This window comes from Podarcis bocagei, assembly GCF_964188305.1.
Source record: "Podarcis bocagei genome assembly, chromosome: 10".
NCBI lineage: Eukaryota > Metazoa > Chordata > Lepidosauria > Squamata > Lacertidae > Podarcis > Podarcis bocagei.
Genome location: NC_138135.1, coordinates 33207831 through 33225622, shown reverse-complemented (window position 1 = coordinate 33225622; position 17792 = coordinate 33207831). Strand labels below are relative to the sequence as shown.

Sequence of the window (17792 nt, the reverse complement as noted above, 5' to 3'; positions counted from 1 at the left end):
TTAATGAGTATTAGAAAAATGTTGGAACGAAATTATTTGGCTTTAGCAGAAATGTTAAAAAGGACTCTGCAAGAATATGTTATGGTTATGAGAAATTGGTATAAATAAGATTTAAGTTTTAAGTTTTAGGGTTTTTTATAGTAAGATAAGGTTATAATAGATTAAGGTAATTTAATGACAGAATATTATGAAAAATGGGAAGGATTTGCTATGATAATTAATAACTAGAATACAAAAAAGGGAGGTGTGAGGAGGTCGATGAAATAAGGTAATGACAGTTAAGGATTTGAGAATATTGGATCTGTTTTTAAATTTTTGTGGTTTACTTTTGTTTTTTGATTTTGATGTGTTATGTGTTTTGGTTTTGCTTTTTGATTTTGCTTTTTATCGATTTGTATTGTTTAATTGCTGTTTGTTTTTCCCTTGTTTTTTTTCTTCTTTGTCTATTTGTTTTTTCTGTAATTTTAAAATGCTTAATAAATATCATATTTTTTTTTAAAAAAAGGAAACAACACACACAGGATCACAGAATTGTAGAGTTGGAAGGGACCCCAAGGGTCATTTAGTCACACTCCCTACAATGCAGGAATTTCAACTGGATCATACATGACAGATGGCCACCCAATCTCTGCTTAAGAACCTCTAAGGAAGGAGAGCCTACAACCTCCCCAGGGAGTCCGTTCCACTGTCAAACAGCTCTTACCATCAGCAAGTTATTCCTAATGTTATTCCTGAAGCCATTGGTTCAGGTCCTACCCTCTGGAGCAGGAAAAAGCAAGCTGGCTCCCTCCTCCAAGTGATAGCGCTTTAGATAGTTTAAGACGGCTATCATATCTCTTCTCAGTCTCATTGAAAGAAGACAAAATAACTCTACCAGGTATTCGAGATAAGACATCACCCACCTGGGTTGCACAAGGCCCAGTTCACACATTGCAGAAGAGAATAAACCTCCTCACATTTCTACCACAAACTGACAGCATCTCTCCCACCAAAAAAACTGCTCCCAATCTCTGCCGATCCAGATATTTTGAGTGAAGAAGAAAGAAAGAGGAATATGTAACAACATTGTTAATTAATAACTGTACATTGCTTCACTCTACTTCCTCTGGGGCATAAAAGATTGACTCTATCCCTGAACCGGCCTGACCTTTGTAATTAGCCTCCTTTATGGCGATGCCTACATTGCTCTTTTGTGCTGGGCAAATAGTCAACACAGAGCATCCTGCCTTTCCCCAAAGGGCTACCCCTTTAAGTAGTTCTCGTATGTCCAACGTAACCCCAGCCAGAATGTGCTTGGTCTCTTTCCTCTCTCACTAGCAGGGATGCGTCAATTTCGGTTTCTCTTGGTTTCTTATTTTTATTCTTAATTTCAGTTCTTCATATTTTCACTTCTGTTTGCATTAAAAAAACACAACAACCTTCATGAAAACTAATTAGCATTAAGTGAGAATTTCTCCAAATGCAGTGGTACCTCTAGATACGAACGGGATCCGTTCTGGAGCCCCGTTCGCATCTAGAAGCAAACGTAACTAGTGACAGCATGTCTGCGCACGCACGCGTTGCTTTTTGCCGCTTCTGCACATGCGCATGACGTCATTTTGAGCGTCTGCGCAAGCGGCGAAACCCGGAAGTAACGCGCTCCGTTACTTCTGGGTTGCCGCGGAGCGCAACTCGAATGCGCTCAACTCAAACCGTATTCAACCCGAGGTATGACTGTAGACTCATTTTTGGAAAGCTATTTCCCCATATATATTGCATTTTGGTGTGGTATTTTCACCCTTGTATGTATTTTAATGCAGACTTCACCTCTGTATATGCACTATTGTACATGTCATTGACTGGAGAGCTGCACTACAAAATTTAGAGAATTGCAAATTTTGAAAGATGGCTCTGTGTTTCATTTCTTGTATCATTTTGGAAAGTGAAAATAATATAGACTCACCTTTAAATGTGAACTGGATCTTCCAGGTTTTTCTTAATCTGCCTTCTCATGTTAAAGACTATGCAAGTCTCTGAAAGAAGCAATGTATCGGATTCTTATCTTGTGAAAACAGGCTTTAAAGCTTTGTTTATGGCATCTTCAGTTATGTAGTCACTGGGCATAACTTTATGACCGCTGCTCCATAGCAATTGTTGTTATACTTCACCATATAGATGGGTTTATGAAGCATTTGTGTATCCTTCTGCTGTGCTGAAGAAGAATTCCACGAAACAGTGGGTATATCCGGAATCACTGTTCACAACATCTGTTTGTGAACTACTTCGGCAGTGTTGGACGCCATAAACAAAGCTTTACAGTCTGTTTTCACCAGATAAGAATCTGATACATTGCTACTTTCAGAGACTTGCATAGTCTTCAAAGACTTTCAGAGACTTATAAGACTTATGGTTATCTGGTTTTATGTTTTCAAGAGAATCCATTAAGGGTGCATATTTTGTGACTTTCAGAGATTCATAAGTTTTCTGTTTATGTGTTTTCATATATTTCATATTATATAAAGAGCGTATATTGATATCGTATCATTGTATTTGGTCATCGTGTTGCCTTGGATATTACTGACTATTGTTTGCAACACAGGGGTTAAATTGTTCGGTTACTTCTCATGTTAAAGGGCCAGAACAAGGGTAATCTCGTTTTCTGCTTTTCGTTTATTTATTCTAAATAAAGTGCAACAGGCTCTATCTCTCTCTCTTGCCAGCCTCTGCCTCTCCCTAAGAGGTTCTTCCCCTTTTGTTTCAGGCTTCAGAGAACTGGCACCTCTTTTCAGTACTATATAGTGCTAAGCCAGAAAAGGGAGGTCACCGATTAAGACAGGGGTTTTGTGCAGTATTGTATTATTATGAACCGTATGCTACCTGTCCCGATTCTGCTCATGTACTAGTCTGCCATTAGGATTAGCAAAGATCCTTAATTCCCATGTGGTTTACAAGTGTCTGGCACATCAGAGCACCTGAAGTTGCACTCAGCTCAGTCCAAGCCCAAAGTTTCACCCTTTCTTGATCTCAATAATCCTACACTCACCAGTCCTGAACACCTCAATCCACAATCACAGATGTAAGTCAGTTTTAGCAACAACCTCTTCCTAGGAAGCAACAGCATCATTGTTCTGTCAGATGGGCAAGGAATCTCTAAAAAATCACCAGCATCGAAGAGTAGGGTTCCCTACTCATGGGGAAAACCATGAAGTTAAAGTGGTATTAAGTGCAGTATATAGGTTTGAAGCAGATCTAGTGCCCAAATGGAGAGAAAGTCAATACCCTCCACTCTTGCACAAGGAGAAACAGGCTTCTCAAGGCATCAGTGTTTGCAAGACGGTTGTTTTCATAGCCTTGTTTTCAGTTCCATTCTAATTATTCTTAGTGCTACGATAACTATCTTACCTCAACTGCGAATAACATAAGACTGATACTTGCAAGCAAAACAAATCTTCAAAAAGGAACATTTACTATCCTCCAACACTACTAATTATTATTCCCAAGAAACACAACCACCCAAATTTGTACTCTTTTTTGTTATTTTTATTCAGTTGTATCCCCCCCCCCTCAATTGGAGCTTATTTCTTTTCTTACGTTTTTGATTGAATAAATATATGGTATATAAACATGTTTTAAAAATACAGGAAGAGGATCCTCACTGCAGATTAATTTCCCTCAGTAACATGGCCCATAGGTTTCAATGTTAGGGTATAATTAATTACTTAATGTAATTAAGGCTGCATTGATCAAGAAACAAAACTCTGGGAAGATACAGGAATGGATAAGAGCAGAAACAAAAAGAAATAAAAACAGTAGAGAGGTTAAAGTGGAACAAACCCACTTCTTACCTACTGAGAAGCTGCTTTTCTACTTCTTTGATTAAGCCATTACCCAGAAACTCCTGGCTACACTCCTTTTCCCACCTAGTTGGGAGTACTGTATGTCTCAGGAATCAATGGGACATACTTCTAAACAGACACATCTAGCATTACACTGTTAGTAGACTGGATGTTGGTCCCTTCTGGTATTCTTCAGAAGAGTAAATTACATTCTGCAGAGCCTCTGTTTCCCATTCTGTGAAATGGTGGTAGTGCTACTTCCTTCCCACCTGGGGCTGATTAATGCAAATTGGCCACAAACCAGATTCCTTAGCTAATTACGCTTCCTCCCCCAGTGCTTGCTAATTGCTTTGCATTCCCTAAAGAAGTGGAGTGTATACTTAAGAGCATTGCCAATAATGCCCAAGTTCTTCTGCACCCACTTTCCTTGCCTCAGTGTGATAATTACCATGCTTCAAAACTACCATAGGTGACAGTCCTAAACTTGCTTACCTGAGAGTAAGGCCCACTGAATTCAATGGGACTTACCTCTGAGTAGACATTATCAGGCTTGCAGTCATTTATTTGTTCACTCAGCTCCTAAAATACATTTGCATACCCTCCAACATTACTTCAGTGAAAATAGGGAGGTGGGTGGCGCTGTGGGTTAAACCACAGAGCATAGGGCTTGCGGATCAGAAGGTCGGTGGTCCAGGATAGCATATCTGGTCAGCAGGCTAGTTTAGGGGCCCCAGGACAGGCCACTGCCCACTTTTTGCCTAATGGTAGGGCTGGTCTAGAGGGGGGCAGGGTGAGACAGCAAGCAGAGAACTCTTGTCAATCAGGAGCAGGCTGAAGTTATCCTTGGATCTCCTGGTAGATATCTGGGTGAGTTGCGGCAGGTTGGCATGGATTTCTGCCTTCCAAGTTATAACAATAGCTTCCAAGTTATAACAATAGTTATAACAATAGAAGTTTATTTTAAAGCAATCTCTGCCATGATGACGTCTGTCTTTGGGCTAATTGCTTATTATTCTCCGAGTTCCTCTCCCTTTGAGATGCGCTGCTTTCCTCATATTGTTCATTTTCAGCTGAAGCCAACATAAAAAGATTGTTGACTTTAAAGACATTTTAGACAGTGTATATATACTGCAGGCTCCTTTCTGTGTATGTTAAACATTTGCTGCCATTATGAAACCTACAGCAGCCATAACTTTCAAGTGAGCCCTAATGAATCAGGAGTCCAACGGTCGCTGGCATCAGGTTTTGAGCTTTATATTTTCAGAAAGGCCACAACAGCCAGGGAGAGGCATCATTAGAAGGGCTATTTACTTTTCATAAACCTGTTTATGACTTTGGCATATAACTGGGAGTTCACATGATAGGGTGCTGATGACATGATGAAGAAAAAGGATTTTGTGCTTACAGAAAAAGAATATTGCTGGAAGAAGGCTTAGGCTAGCATCCTTCTATCAGACATTTAGTTTTAGGACTTCTTTGGATGGAGAACCATTCAATCGTGTGAGCTCTGACCTGCAGTCTCAAGTAGACATGAGATAATCCAGGCATGACATCTCATCTGCTGCTTAGGAGATGGAGACTGCCCACACCATACGTTTAAAGAACCCCCCAATGAATTCTGGGAATGGTGAGTTACCCCTCACAGAGCTACAATTCCCAGCACCCTTAGCAAACTACAGTTTCCAGGATACTTTGGTTGGGCCGGGGATGTGCTTTAAAGGTAAAGTTTGTATGCAGCAGAAGTCAGGTCTAGGTGGTTTATGTTATGCTTTAAATGCCATTTTAAACTGATGACTTCCTTTTTAAATGCTCTTTTGATTTTGTTAGCCGCCTTAGCTATTTCACATTAATTAACGGGGTTGCTTATTCTGATGCACTTTCCTAGAGAAATACTCTAAAATGAACTATACACGCGTTGTCCTTAGAACAACAATCAGCATTGCTGCAGCAGATAATATTAAGCTGGCAAATGAAGCTGCTTATGGAAGCTGTACGTTTCACACACTGGGAAGTGTTTCTTTGGACATGAGGAACAGAGTATATACCAGAAGCAATACTTCCGTAGACGTGGAGAACGAAGGTGGCACATTGGGGAAGGGCTGATGCTCAGAGGTTAAAGCACTTGTCTTGCTTGCAGAAAGTAAATCCCTGGCACCTCCACGTAGGGCTGGGACAGACTCCTGCCCAAAAGTCTAGATAGCAGCTGGCAGTCAGTGTAGATCAGGGGTGAGGAACATCTTTCAGCCTGAGGGCCACATCCCATTCCGGGCAATCTTCCAGGGGCCACAGGCCAGTGGTGGGTGGGGCTCAGGCAAAAGTGGGTGGAGCAACAAATGCATATCATACCTTTCTACAGTAGGCTGATTTATGTACACACTCCTGCACTGCAGGGCAGGGGCATAGCATAGGGCGGGGGACTGTCAGGGTGCTCACCCTGGGTACGTTTTTTGGGGGGCGCAACTTGCACCACCCACGCGGCCGAGTCAGCCCTATGCCACTTTGCGAGGCTGGGATCTGATCAGATCTCAGTATCACAACGTGGCTCGAGGAGGGTGGCGTGAGAAGGACGCCATGCACCCTTTGATCCCAGCCTTGCCCCTGAGGGGCTGGGATGGAAGGCTGCATGGCATCCTTCTCACGCCATCCTCCCCAGATCCTAGCCTGTGCCACTTTGGGAGGCTGGCATCATTCCAACCTTGCAAAGCGGTTTGGGGTTGGTGTCACTACGTGGGTGGCAAGGGCTGGTGTGCAGCAGGCTCCATTCATCCTCCATGCTCTGCGCCATGTCCCCCTGGCACACACATGTGCCCCAAGCACCATAAAAATATGCTCCATTGCTGCAGGGGATTGGATTAGATGATGCTGAGGGTCCCTTCTGACTCTACAATTCTGTTAATTTATACAGAGGCACACAGAAGCACATGCATGCATGCACACTGGATGACAGTTAAGAGATCAGCTCCTCTTACAACATTAAGAGGTTAAACCTGAAAATGTTTTCTTTTAGGGCAAGAATTATTTGTGCACAGAGGACACACACTCCCTCTGTTTCTGGGTGAGTCATTATTCTGGGTGTCCCTTCTGACAGGAAGGTGGCAAGGCCCAAGAAGCTTTCTCCTCCAAGGAGTAGGTAATTCTGCAGTGACTCATCAGAGAGGCAACAGGCAGCCTCCTTCTTGGATGGGTACTTCGGACTCACAGGAGCTTTTTCTGAACAGTACAAGACTCTGCATGTCTACTCAGGAGTTAGCCCCTCTGTCTTACTCCCAAGAAAGTGAGCATAGGATTGTAACCTAATTCCCTTAATTTTCACAGCACACCTGCAATTCTCCCAGTTTGGGAATGAATGGTCTAGAGCAGCCTTTCTCAAATTTGGGTCCCCAGATGTTGTTGAACTACAACTTGCATCATCCCTGAGCGCTGGCCATGCTGGCTAGGAATGATGGGAGATGTAGTCCAACTACAGCTGGGAAAGTTGAGAAAGGCCAGTCTAGAGACACCTCAGAACCTACAGCTCTATGTCCTGGGTGAATACAGGGAGCTGAGCCAGACCATTGGTCCACCTAGCTCAGTAGTGTCTTTTACAGCCCAACCTGGAACTGCAGGGCATTGAACCTGGGTCCTTTGGCATGCAGCGCCGACGCTCTACCACTGAGCTACGCCCCGTATGAGCACCTCAGGGCTTGTCTCCATTAGTGCAACTCCACTAGTCAATTTCATCTTGGATTCAAGCCAATACACAATTAATCTGCTTGATCAGGACCTTAGACTGAAGCGATCACCATGCTGGCATCAGCTTGGTTACCTGGACTGGGGTCAGGACTGTGTCCTTCTAGGCTGTGCCTGGTTTAAATTTCCTGAGTTTTCTCTTTTTCTTTCTTTTTCTATCCACTTTATTCTTCCTTATGTTTCATTCTGTTTCTTGGTGTCCTCTGCTCTGAGTTAATGAAGGAATGCAGAGGAAGGTGATGGATGGATGGAAGGAAGGAAGGAAGGAAGGAAGGAAGGGGAAAAACCCTGTTTGAGAAGCAGGGAAGGGAAGATCTCCCAGGGTGGGGGGCTGGAAGAAGAAAGGGAAGCTCCCAGGTGAGAGCTGGGAGCATGTGCCAGCTTTTATCTGTGATAACAGTTAAGATCTACCCCCGATAGGGGGCATTGTATTTTTTCCCCCTCTCCCTCTTTTTTGCTTTTGTTTTTAATTTTTATTTAGATTAGTTTGTTATTTATTGTATTGTATGCTGGAAAATGTCCATAAACAAAAAACAAACAAACAAGGGACACAATGTCCCTCAGTCATTCTTCTCATGACAACCTTAAGGGGAAAGCAGAATGGCTTGACCACTCCTAGCAGACACCTGCCAACCTGGTGGCACACCAAGCGGAAAATACTTCTCCCCCTGCTTTGTGCTCACCCCCAGCAGGGTGGAAGAGGAGAAAGCACTGCCCACACCCACCAGCGTGCAACCGCAGGCGACGCGCAGTGAGTGTAAGCCTTGGTGCACATGACCTGACCCAGAGATGTGAGCCGGGCTTGATATGCCAGGCAATGGCCGGCCACCCACCCACCCTGGCATGGCTGCAGGCTGTGCCAGGCTTCCTCAGCACTGCCACCTCCTCCTCAAACCGTATCCCATTCTGACTGGGTCACAGATTCCAACAATGTACAAAGAGCCCGTTTCAGAGAGCGCGGCCCCACCTCGAGCCTTGCCAGCCTTGGCAACCGTTAGTCACAGCCCTCTGGGGAAGCTCTGCCCATTGCCCCTGTCTGTTTCAATGGGGCTTTTACAGGAGAATTTCCTGGGCGGATAGTCCCCACTGGCACTTATCCTGCCCCCCCCCGACTCCATTCCTTCATCCAATCTGCCCATTCTGGCTTTTTTTTTTTAATCTTCAAGATGTTGTTCTTAAGAAAGCTTGTGACAGGAAATCCAGCGGCAGCTTGATAAGACCTCTGTCCCCGTGCAGAGTTTTATCCCCCAGCCAAAAGATTAACACACAGCTGTGTGTGTGTGTGTGTGTGTGTGTGTGAGAGAGAGAGAGAGAGAGAGAGAGAGAGAGAGAGAGAGAGAGATGGCATAAGCTGCAATCAGGTTATATACACACTCCTTAACTGTTCAAGTATAGCAGACGTTCCTACTATTTTATGTAAACCGCTCAAGAGATTGTTATTATTTACCGTATTTTTCGCTCTATAACACGCACCCGACCATAACACGCACGTAGTTTTTAGAGGAGGAAAATCCGTAGGCATGCCACTCGTAGGCATTCCCTCCATAACACGCACAGACATTTCCCCTTACTTTTTAGGAGGAAAAAAGTGAGTGTTATGGTGCAAAAAATACGGTAATTAAGCAGTATAGATGCTGTGAAATAAGTAAAACTGTAGATCTTGGGTATATGCATATTTAGCCATTTTTAGGTCAAGGGCGAATAGAAGCATGGCGCATTTCTGAGGGCTGAGTAGTGTGTAAGTCCTCCACAGAACGGTTGCAGTGGCTGCCCAGAAGGTACAAGATAAGAAAGGAGGAAGAGGCCCTTGAGGCCTTCCTCAGTCTGCCACAACCTGGTGCCCTTCAGCTGTTTTATACTACTCCCATTAGTTCCCAGTCAGTGGTAGTCCCAAACAACTGGGGGAGATTGTGCTACATGATGGGCTAGGGGAGAGTCAAGTGGGGGTGATGGACCAAGGATCAAACAAAGGGAGGTTCTGCTTTTACAAAAGTTCCCCACCTACAAGAACATGCTGCAAACTTTCTGGATATAGATTCACACATTATTATTACTATTATTACTGCTACTTTATTTTAATTTATGACCTGCCCTTCACTCTCTAAGGTCCCGGGACAGGTTACAACAATTAGCATACAATGTTAAGAACAGTTCAAAACAGCTTACAGTTGCAAAAATAAGATGGAAACACACATCTCAGGTGTCAAAGTCCAGGGCAATGAGGTGTGTCTCTGGCATTTGCTGAACCCATGTTGTATTCAGTGGCAGTCCCACATAGGTTGCACTGCAATAATCCAGCCTGGAAGTGACTAGAGCATGGGGCACAAATCATTGTTGTCCAAAGGAGGCTCTAGCTGGTGAACCGGCTATAGCTGCAAAAAGGCACTGTTATCCCCTGAGGTATCCTGAGCCTCCAGTGCCCGTGTTGAATCCAGAAGCACCCCCAGCCAACAGACCAGCCCTTCCAGAGCAATGCAAATCCATCCATAACAGACTGTCTTCCCACCTTCTGGGTGTGAGAACTTGGGACAAATAACACCTCTGCCTTTTCAGGATTCGTCTTCAACTTATTGGCCCACATTCAGCCCATCACAGCCCCCAAGCACCTTTCTAACACCTCAGCTGCCTCTTCTGGTTCAGAAGGAACAGAGAAAGTGAGATTATATTGGCTATCTATCCAACCTTTCTTTTAAAAGATCCAAAAAAAGAATTTCTTTCACCAGCTTTTAAAATTATTTGTTGCGGAGTTTCTCTCATGGCTACCAAATTTCTTTTCGTCATGGCTCCTGTGCCTTTTACAGCAAACAGAAATTCAGCAGGCACAGCATGGAGATGCACTGGAGATGGGAAACCATTCACCAGCAAAATTTTGCTTCTCCCAAAGCTGAAATAGGTATAGAAATCGTGCTGGAAAGAGTTGGCAACCCTAAAATGTCTTCTAGTCCCTGGCCACTCTGTATGCTTTGTGTACATCCCATAGTAATGTGCATGCACCACTTTCAGCTTACTATGCAAACATGCCCATAAAAATACTGGCACAAGGAGCAAATAAGGACAAATGGAAAAACAACCCTAAACCAGCACTTTGATAAGCACATGAACTCTGGATAGAAAATGATTACACCTAAGAGACTCTGATTTCTGACAAGGTGTGTTCAGTTTCCTGTCTCCTGGTTGTCTTTCATGAGTATAGTGTGTGTTTATATCAAAATAAATCCTAGGATGCAATACAACAAAAACCTATTTCTTCAGCTGCATCTCTGTCTGCCTGCCTGATATTTTCTATAAGGAAGAGGCCATAGCATGTCCCTGAAGCAGCTCAAAGTGCTTGAGGGATACGGTAGCATTTCAAGCAGGCATCACAGACGCAAAGAAACATGATGGTATTAGAAGCAGCTGCTTGGACAGCAATCTGGGAAAGGGCCTTCTTAATGTGAGCTGGCACCCGCAGGGAAAATTGGTCAGGTTCCCTCTCCGCATTCGGCTGGGTGCACTCAGCATCTAGTTTTGGGTCGTCTGCATATTTGCAGAATCCAAACCAAGGGATATAGATATCTGGCACAGCGCCCCAGCAGGAAAGGATGTCACACCTGCAGCAAACTTCCTGTCTCTACTGCAAAGCTACCTTGAGTCAGTCGGTCCAGCTACTAGGCTGGGAGCTTTGCCACAGCCTGTGGTAATTGTAGGCTTCAGTCCAAGTCTACTGTTTACAACAAGACTTCACTGCAGAGACTCAAGGATTCTCAAAGGGCATCAGGGAAGGGAAGATTTGGGCATTTCTCCCCTCCAAATGCCATCTTCCTAGACCTAGGGTTGGTTTGTTTTTTAATGCCCCGTCTCTGTTGTCTCACCAAATGCTGCACAGATTATCCCCACTTTTACTTCTCTATTTGGAATGGAACTTTATCTTTGGAGGCGGGGCTTCAGGGAAAGGGGCCGTAGCTCAGTGGTAGAGCATCTGTTTTGCATGCAGAAGGTCACATGTTCAATCCCCAGCATCTCCAGGTCGGGCTGGGATAGAATCCTGCAATGAAACCCTGAAAAGCCACTGCCAGTCTGTGAAGACAACACTGAGATGGGTGGCTTAATGGTCTGTCTTCATATAAGGCAGCTTCCTATGTTCCCCTCTTCTTTCCAGGCTGAGTACTGACTACAGTCTTTCAGGGATTTGAATGAAGTACAGAAGAACCATAATAACATGCATATTTAAAAAAACACCAATCCATCCCACTATAGGCAAAGCAGATTTTTCAAGCAATGCAAATTCTGCTGGACCAAAGGCCAATGGGATAGAAAAAAAGAGAGCACACGTACCAACGGGCAGTGATAGCCCTATTGTACTATTTTCAAGTTTCTGAAAAAATGTCACCCAGTTCCTACTTGACCCCAGATTTGAAGCACACATGGATCACATACCCTATGGCGTGCCCTGCCATCCAGCACAGGGGGAAGGGAAAGGTACTATAGATTATAATGACTAGAGTTTGGTGGATTAGATAACGTAGATGGAAAAGAGATAATAGGAAAAATTAAATGAAGAATTTCCAGGTGACACAAGGATTTGTTTGGGAATGTGTGGCCACTCTGCTCATCACATAATTATCACTGCCTCTCTGCTTTCCTGCATTTACTTTTTCTTCTGCTCACAATCCCACCACTCTAGCATGTGCACATAATGAATCTGATGGCATGGGTGGTAGTCTATTAAAGCTTGTGCCATTAAAAAAATGCTGGTGTGGAGGGAGAAGCACAGCAGTTCCAAGGAATGGGGGAATGGGCTGCTTTTCTTGATATTTGTGATTCCTCGTGATCTGAGCTCTGCTGTATAGGGAGTTGAGGGGGTGTAGGTCAGGGAAGAGCCATAGGTCAATGGTAGATCATTGCATGCAGAACCAGAGTTGTAGAGTTGGAGAGAATTGTAGAGTTGGAAGGGATCCTGAGGGTCATCTAGTCCAACCTCTGCAATGCAGGAATCCTGCCCACCACCATCCCTGGGTGGCCATGAACCACCAACCTTTTGGTCAATTGCCAGTGTGACTTGGTAGGATGCATCTTCCTGTGCTCCTATGTATAGGAAGGTAGTGAGCCTTGTGGATGATTCAGTTTCTGCTGAAATGTATGTATATTTTGGGATTTACAGATGACTCAGCCCCTTCCACTCTCAGCAGTGACTGCGGAGGGGCATAAACGCATCTGAACCTCCAGGAAATTTGTTGGTTAACTGAGTAACACTCTCAGCCTAAGGTCTAGCTCAACATGCAAGTTCATCCCATGATGACTACAACATCAAGTGATGACTGGCATGTGTGAAAGAGTCAGCTGCAATCTATCACCACACATGGTTATTTATATCACAAAATGCTCCAACTCAGAATCTATACTTTTTTCAGTGTAGTCAAGTTCATATATTCCGCTCCCAGCCATGGTGCATTGACTCATGTGATGTACATATGTGCAAAAGCAGCCTATAAATGATTGCCAAGTATGTCCCTGGTTCAGATCTAACTCAAACTCACCAGGTTGTCTTTGGCAAGCCACTACTGGCCTTCCACCTACAAATATGGGGATAAAAATACTGGCCTACCTAACAGGGTTGTTCTAAATATTACTGAGATGGTTTGTGTGAAGAACTTTCAACAGGCAAAAAGCTCTGCTATGCTATCCTTGCTGCTGATGGGGACAGCTTTCCTAACTGTGAAAATTCTACTTTGGGGGAATATTTGCTCTTGCCTGATCTATTTAGTGGTCCTTAAAATGTGCCAAGAGGACAGCTTTAATGTGGCCCAAGAGGAGAACCCAGCAGGTAGAACCCACAAATCCCTGGAGAAAGGAAAGCTGTGGGGGTCCAAGTCTTCTTTCTCTTCCATCCCTCCTGCTTGCTCTCCCCACCCCTTCTTTCCATAATACTGCCTAAGTAGGTTTACATCTGCAGCACAGGCTCCTTTCCTCCCCGCCACAACACCTTTGTTGTGCTCCTGCAGACAATCCCATCTCCCTGGGATGGAGCAGCACCGGATGGTCCCTCCTTCACCACAATATACAGAGAGGCAGAGCTCTGTCTGTCTAGCTGTGCATCTTCAGACATTGCCAGTGGCCCTATGTATAAGCCAAGGGAAAGAAGCCCAGCTTCTGTATCAAACCCTGTCTAGGGATCATTTAAAATCAACAACACAATGAGCAGTATGCTTGAGGGAGTGGATCGGAAAGGAAAACCTCTGTGCTTATTCTATAGAATAAGTGTTCCAAATCGCACCTCTCTTTATCTCATCCCCCCCCTTTATTTACTGCCTATAGCACGGTGCAGGCTTGGCACAAATACACCATCAGTGCCCTCCTGGCATTGAGAGCTGGGCAGCAGATGGGCTGTTGCTGCAGTGCCTGCGCTTGTAGGTTCCCAGCCTTGCTTTGAGGTGTATCTCTCTCTCTCTCTCTCTCTCTCTCTCTCTCTCTCTCTCTCTCTAGGGTGGGAAAGGCAGAGTGGGCTTGCAATCTAGCCTTGGCTTTGCAATGCAGGAGATCCCCATCATCCCCCACCTCCAGAGAGAGAGAGAGAGATGCTGGGGTTATGGTCTTTCAGAAGGGGCAGCATCTTCTCTCTGGTCATGTCTTAGCCATCCCTGCAGATACAGGTGGGTCGTTTCCCTACAGTGCTAAGGAGGAGAAGGAACCCCCCCCCCCCAGTTCCCTCTTTTCCCCATACTACAATCACAAGCAGCAGCAGAGATTGGGGGAGCGACGGCAGGGTCCCTGCCACCCCTTACCCTCCCAACACATACACACACACACATCTGCAACCCCCCCCCCCAAATTATTTCTAAGGCTCAGAGTGAAGTAAGGCAAGTGAAAGATCAAAAACACTTGGGAGTTTCCTCCTGGATGGATGGTGCAGAGTGTCTGGTCCCCAGAACACCATTAGCTCCCTGACTCAAAGAATGGACTGATTGTGACCTCTTCCCGCACCCCTACAGTCTTAAAATAATTGTGCCTCCAAAGAAGCCCCCCCCCCCCCTTTCCTAACCATACACAAAGATCTGACGATCTGGTGGGGGGGAGGGACGAAGCGAGGAGGCACAAGTGTCAAGGGAGACCCTTGGGGTCAGGAGCGATGTGGGGTGGAATGGGAACACACGTCAAAAGGAAAGATGGGTGGAATGGGGCAGGGAAGGGTGGCAGTGAGATGGGGAGTGGGGGGTTCGGAGTGCAAGTGGGAAGGGGGGCAGCGGGGAAGGAGGGCCGGAGAGGAGAGCGTGACGGCGGGGGGGGCAGTGAGGGGGGGGGCTTCTCCCACTTACCCATCGCCCGTTGTTTTTCAGCAGCGGCGGCGGCAGCGGCGGCGGCGGCTCCTCTGCCTCGCGGGCCCCCGGTGGGGAGATGCTGGACTCCGCAGCAGCCTCTCGCCCCATCCCTGATTCCGGTAGCCGTGGCCGCCCCCCGGCATGGCTCAGCCGGGGCGAAAGCCCTCCACCTCCCTGCTGCTCCTCCTCCTCCTCCTTCCCCCCTCCAGCAGCAGCCTCTGCAGGGGAGGGAGGAGGCGAGCGACCCACACACCGGGGTGCGGAGCGTGGTTTGGGGTAAAGAGAGAGAGAGAGAGAGGCGAAGGGAGCGCAGGATGAAGAGAGGGGATGATGAAGAAGAAGATGGTGGTGATTATGAAGGCGCAGAGAGAGAGATGCAGGCGGGGCAGGCGATGGATCCGGGCAGAAATAGGGAATGTGTGCGTGGGGGGGGGGGGAGGAAATCACCTCCTCGCGCAAGAATAATACTAATAGTTCTAATAATAATGCTGCCGAGGCTCCTCCCCCGCCTCCTCCTCCTCCTCCTCGGAGCCGCCAAAGGAGGGAGCCCGATGCTAACGGGGAGAGAGAGATCAGGTTGGGAGGGCTGCTCTCCTTCCCTCCCGCCTCGCCTCGCCTCGCCTGGCAGGTCTCTATGCTGCTGCTGCTGCAGTCATTCAAAAGCCCTGCGTGCGTGAGAGCGGGGGTCCGTCCGTGCCCCTTCCGCCCGCCGCTCTGCCCCTGAAGGTTCCTTCTCAGCCCCCCCCAAACCTCCTTCTGCCCCCGCCAAGCCAGATCGCCGCAGCTCCTTCCCCACCTTCCCGTCCCTCCTCCGGTTTAAAAATATCCCGCCCCCTACCCCGACGCAAAGTAGGGAAGGGAGCGGATGAGGGAGGGAATGAGGAGAGAAAGGACTCGTCGGGAGGAGAGGGATTAAGTCATCCGAGCATCATCGTGACCCCCAGAGGCGCTCTCTCTTTTTTGCATCTAGGTAGGAGTCGAGGGTGAGCTCCCCACCATCTTCAAAGCGAGCTCAACCCGACGCCCCTCACAATACAAAAACAAAAAAACCGGGACGGATATCTGAGTGTGGAAATCTACGCCTAGCAATTGGCGGCGGCTTTTGCAGCTTAAAGAGCTCTCTCTCTCTCTGTGTGTGTGTGTGTCTTTTTGTGCACTCGCGCTCCTGTTCTGCCTCTGCAATGGAAGGCAATACAAAGGAACGCCTTGTGTTTGGAAGCCGAGTTGGGAAGGGGTGGGAGCGGCGGGAGGGCGGGGAGGAGACGGCGGGGTGGGCTCGGTGAGTGTCTGAACTGGGCATGACCACTTGTGCTGGGCGAAGGAATGCGCCAAGCTCGGGGACGAAGGGGGCGGGCGGTGGGGAGCAGGCCCTTTCCCAAGGCACCTGAAAGGGCAGGGAAAGCTGCCAGGACGGTGCAGCGGACAGCTGGGAGTGGACCCGGCAAGGCCTGGATTTGAATGTGCTGCGCGTTCAAGGCACCGTCTGTAAAATGGGCACAACGGACACCCTGTTCCAGAGAGGGCCGTGGCAAAAATAGGTGGGTCGGGTTGCAGTTTGAGGCACAGCTCCACTCCAGTTCAGACTGGCAGACCCATGGGGGGGGGCGCATTTTATGAGCCTTCCAGCAAACCCTCCTTGCTACCTATCCATCACCAAAGAACAGGAAACGGAAGGCACATATTTACCTAAAATTTACATAGGCTAACTTATATGTATGGATTCAAATTTAGACATTGATACAGTCATTCGGTACATCTGACCAGTGTGGCTGCTCAGTTTGCTGTCAATGGACCACCCTTCAAGGTCCCTGCTCTCCCTCCTGATGGATCTTGATCTATAGATTGGCCTTAGACTGGACAGAGGATTTCAAACATAGGACTATCCTCCAATATCCCTTCAAAAAGAGAGAACTGCTCTCTATGAAGCAGAAGGAAAGGCTACCTTGTTACTGCCTCTAGGCAATAAATGTATAGGTCAGCACAATCCTCCGCATTTCTATTCAGAACCAAGCCCCAGAGTTCTGTGCATCTTACTCACAAGTAATCATGCACAGGTTAGCAGCCATTGTTCATTTTGTTTTGCCAGTGATACAAATTATTCCCCTCCCTACAAAGTGGAACATTTGTTGTGCCAAGTTAATATTCCCCCAGCATTCAGACTGGGTTATTTTGTCACTGGGAAAATGCAGCAATCCAGCAAATGCAATTATGAATCCTATGTGGCAGTGTGGTTGCACAAGTCCCTCTTGGGCAAGGCTTGTGACATGGCAAGGGACGGGGACATGAGGACCTTTCAAGCTGTGTTCATCCACTGATTGAGTCACAGATTACTTTTAGCTATTAATTTGTTCATTTATTAAAGGAATTTGTAAGTTGCCTTTCAGAGCACAGGGCCTTCCATTTCATTTTTAAATTGCTTCCCAGGAAACACATTGAAGGAAAACCTCCACCTATAAGTCCGGGAGAGGCGGGGGCAGGGAGGTGTTTAGGAGGAAAACAGAATAGGGGTGGCACTTGTCTGATATCATAATCTGACACTACATATTACATTACATATGTAGTTGGAGAGAGTTTGAAAGGGTAGGTACACCACACGGAGGCCCAGTTCCTACAGAAGTGTCTTCCTGATGAGATGATTTATGCAGGAAGCCCTCTCCTGCAGAGCACAGTGATACAGGTAGTTGGGGATATAAAGGGTACGGCAGTCTTTTAGGTATCTTGGCTCCAGGCAGTGTGGGGCTTCTGAAACCAGTACCAGCACCTTTAACGACTAGCAGTTTCATGGGGAAAACACCATGAGCAGGGTTGTTTTCAAGGGGTCTCCAGGGTACCATTCAAACCCAGGAATGTTTTAATGTAGACTTTTTTTATAAAAAAAAGGAAAATGCTAGCAAGGCTTCTCACCCCACCTAGCAATTCTTTTACATTTTGTAAACCCTTTTGTTTATTCATT

General features: G+C 46.4%; 1 protein-coding gene across 1 annotated transcript in view; it reads right to left on the bottom strand.

Moving 5' to 3' along the window:
* MGAT3 (beta-1,4-mannosyl-glycoprotein 4-beta-N-acetylglucosaminyltransferase) overlaps positions 1–15595 on the bottom strand; it is a 49484-nt gene extending 33889 nt beyond the window's left edge. Inside the window, exon 1 of the mRNA XM_081210875.1 lies at positions 14837–15595. The gene's annotated coding sequence lies outside the window, so the exon portion shown is untranslated. The remainder of the gene's footprint in view (positions 1–14836) is intronic.
* Between the last annotated feature and the right edge of the window lie 2197 nt (positions 15596–17792).